We start from the raw sequence: 4,487 nt of genomic DNA on the forward strand, positions 1-4,487 counted from the left end.
ACAATCCTCCTTGAGGAAAACACCAACTCTTGCTAGAGTCTGCCCTTGAGATTTGTTTATTGTTATTGCGAATGCTACAATTATTGGAAATTGGCGACGCTTTAAAATAAAAGGAAGTGTTGATTCGCTGGGCTGTAAATTTATACGGGGCAATAAAATTTGTTTCCCTTGTGATTCACCGGTTAAAATTTTGACCTCCAAACAATTACAATGTAGTGCTTTTACTATCAAGCGAGTCCCATTGACCAACCCTTCATATGTATTAAGATTACTACTCCACTGAAATTAAGGGAGTTTAGAAATTCTGTAGGGAATCTGACATGCTCTTGAGGATCTTCAGAAACGACAGTATCCACGCTATAATATACCCTTTCTTCACCGGGCAACATATTTACTGTTTCGCTATTTATTATCGTACAGTGATCATTTTTTGGACACAAAATTGCCCGATCCTTCAAATGGTGTTGACTAATAACACCAGACTGAGGCTGAAATACCCAATCCACTAAATTTTCATTTAGTAAAATTATCTCTTCTGGTATATTGATTTTCGACTCTGGAGAGAGCTATCGACCTTCTCCAACACGCAAAAGAAAACTGTTGTATAAGGATTCTTTAGAACGCATATTCGTTGAGAGTTTGAGACACCTAAAAACTTTCCAAAGTGAGCACCGTTTCAAACAATTACCAACTATAGCGGCGCGTGAGCTATTGGGCACCACAGGAAGAACTTGCCTGAAATCACCACCTAAAAAAATAACCTGCCCACCAAAAGGTATTTCATTTTGGTGAATATCACGTAATAATCGATCTAAGCAAAAGTAGCATGCTAATTCGGCAAGCATTGCGGTTTTCTTCTCTGGTCCTCTGTTCCTCTTCGCGTTCAACCTGCGCCATATGCTTATACTCATTTGCCAAGAGGTTAATATTTGAAAGCATTTCGTGGATTTCTCTCAGCAAATACCTATCGCAGTTTGAATTATGTTGTGCCCTTATATCAGTTGCTTGATCCGTGTCAAGAATAAACAGCTGGGCGTAGGAGGATTCTGAAGGATGATCTGCATGCAATGGACCTACCGGGAAACGGTCAAAATTCTAAAATCAAAATTCTGAAGTCGAAATTCCGGAATCAAAATTCTGGGTCGACAAAATTCTGGAAATCGGAATTCCGCAATTCCTTCGCCTTTTTTGGCTGCATTTCAAAATTCTGGTTTTTCATAATTCCGGAATTTACGTTTTCCAGAATTAATTCTGGAAATTTTTTTCCCAAAATTTGAGCCAAATCGTGTATCTTATATAAATTTGCTTATACTCACATAATAATATAACATAAACAAAACATAACCTCCAAAATGATTCCAAAATTCAAACATGTTTATCGGAAAGACAAAACACAACATTATTAACAAATAAAGACCAAATAGATGCATTTCTTTTTTTTTCGTATAACATGTTCACAGCCATCGAATTGTGTGACAATACGCACGGTACATTTGTTTTTAATTCGTTCAGAACAAGTCCAGTTAAATGTTTTCTTATTTTTTCGTTCCAAATACATAGAAGAAGTAGCCGTCGACGTTTAACATGTCTTTTCCTTTATTAGACTTCACCACAGTTATATTTTCCATCATTTCACAAAAATATTTAGCACGTTTTTATTAATGAAATTGCAGTAACACATTGCTTAGTCAGTACATATATGTATGTATATGTAGGTACATAGTAAACTAAATCATTATGGTAGTACAAAAAAGTAAATGAAGAACAACAAACAAAGCAATAACAATAACAAATACAATCATAGTAGTACAAAAAAGTAAATGAACAACAACAAACAAAGGAATAACAATAACAAATACAATCATGCAATTGTAAAAAACTACTTACTAGACAATAAAGCATATGATTACAGAATGGCAAAATTCTGTAATTAATGATTAAAAATGCGTGTTGATAACAAAAAAGTGCGCACTTTTTTGTTATCAACACGCATTTTTAATCATTAATTACAGAATTTTGCCATTCAGAATTTTGCAATTCAGAATTTTGCACTTTAGAATTTCGTTATCCAGAATTTTGAATTCCAGAATATTGACTTCCATAACTTTGATTCCCGGTGTCCCGACTTCCGGAATTATGAATGCAGAATTTCCAAAAAAGCAGAATTTTGACCCCAACCCGGACCTACCCTATGATATATTGATCCATGTATTCGGAAGCAATATGGTCCGCGCCCTGTAGGCTCCGCAATTTTCGCTTCGAATGATGCAAAAGCAAACGAACTATTTAGCTGCCGAATATTCTCCAAATAGTGTCCCCGCCAAGAGCTCAAATCATTTTCTAACACAGCTTTCAAAAACTCAGGTACACGTAATTCTTGAAGTTTAACTATTCCGCCATGACAACATGTCGTAAAGCCATTTCTTACCTAGTAACAATTTCAACCAAATATTAAGACAATAAGTATGTATATACATATATTACGAATATAAAACAATGAAAAGTACAGGTATCTTTTCACTTCCGGAATGTTTTGCTGTACAGTGTAAACATATATTAGTCAAACCCCCAAGCGAACTATACTCCGGAAGAACTACGGAGTTTAGGGCAGCTTTGAAATAACTTGCCATAGATCCTGCATGACTACGGCTCTATTAAAACAGGTCAATTCATACACATACATACATTAACAATTAAAAATTCCGTTTTATCTATAACATTCACCTCTTCTCTTCGACCTGTTAAACTCCTTTTTCGTCTAATTCGCCTTTGGTTTGGCATTTTATTTTTAATAATTAATCTGAATCTGAACTGAAATTCGATGTAGTTTGTATGTATTCGCTGGTAATAGTCGCCTTGACTTTTGGAAGAAAACTGAACTGACTCAAAGCTTACCTAACGCAATAACACTTCTAATCAAAATAACGCCGACAACAATATTTCTGTTAGATTTTGCACTTGCGTCTTCGCCCATACATATGTATATACATACATATGTTTGTAAGTATGTATGTGTGAATATAAAACAAAGTAGAGTGCGCATGTCAAAGCGCAGTTTTCCTTAGCTCGTACATACATATTCGTGCAACATAGAAGAGAGCGCATGTCAAATCGTAGATAGCGCCTTAGCGCATGCTTATGTATGTATGTACCAGTGCACATACCAAAGCAAACATTTGTAATTTGTAATATTCGTCATTCTCTTATTGTCATAGATAACTTGATTAGAATCTCTTTTCTTGCTCTCTCGCTTGCAGCTGATCTGTTTTCTGAGCTGGCAACAAAACACAATCAGGGTGCTGTCGACCAGCAGTTAGTGAAAAAGCAGCGCTATAATTACTTGACGAAATTAGTGTGAAATGAAACTGTGCGAACATATTTTGGCAAAATAAGTGTTTATGTAAATTAATTAATGATTTTGCATTTTAGCATTTACATATATGTATATGTATGTATGCATTTTCAAAGTGTTTAATTTAGTGTTTTGTATAATTTATTAAATACCCAAGTTAATATTTTTCAGCAGTGGCATCATTGGCAAATGTTATAAAAAATGCGAGTTTTGACAGCTCCCTCTCGAACCAAAGAGTCTCGTATCAAGTTATCTATGCTTATTGTCATTTTGCTACCAAGCAGACAACATTGTTGTTGTTAGATTTCGCACTTGCGCCTTCGCGTATGTGGGTATGTGTGTAACGAAAGCAAATGACAGAAGCATTTGTAATTATTCATTCTCTTACATATATGCTCTTTTCTGTAGAAGCGCTGCTTATATTAGCTTAATGTAAAAATTGAAGAACTTTAAACGCAAATATATCAAAAGTGGTTCAATGAATTTAAAATCTGTAAAATTTGTGCAAAGTTTCAGAACGCACACTTTAATTTGATGTATTATTTGTCTCTGTACGTTTTGTAGATCTCTGGAAATAAGCGCCTTGTCTTAGAATAATATATAGATTCTAATTAACATATTTCAAATATACATACATATACATATGTACATTTATATCTAATATTTAAAGACTATTAAATTCTTTTCGCGGCTTCTTATCTCTGCGAACATATGTACGTATATACATACACTTGTATATGCGGCGCGATTATAAATATGTATATACTTACATATACATAAACACGAGTTAATTTGAGAAAATTACCTGTGGTCGGTAAATTCTCTTTCGTGGTTTTCTTCGTACGAACGTATATACATATTTACATACGTGCGTATATAAGTTAAATTATATTTTTATAATTTTTATTTTTAAAAAACAAGTGGACTCGCGTCCACTGTCTTTATTCTTTATTGACCGTCTTCTTTTATAAACGAATAAAATCTAAATTACAATAATATTCTTAACTTTAATGAAACCTATTTCTGCACACAAGTCACGTTGCACTTGCATGTGCAATATTTGTTGATTTGCCGAATTACCCTGTTTATTATTTATTGTTCCCAGCGATCTCAGCTTTCCCAAGAATTGCCGAAT

This window comes from Bactrocera neohumeralis, unplaced genomic scaffold (assembly GCF_024586455.1).
Source record: "Bactrocera neohumeralis isolate Rockhampton unplaced genomic scaffold, APGP_CSIRO_Bneo_wtdbg2-racon-allhic-juicebox.fasta_v2 cluster09, whole genome shotgun sequence".
Lineage (NCBI taxonomy): Eukaryota > Metazoa > Arthropoda > Insecta > Diptera > Tephritidae > Bactrocera > Bactrocera neohumeralis.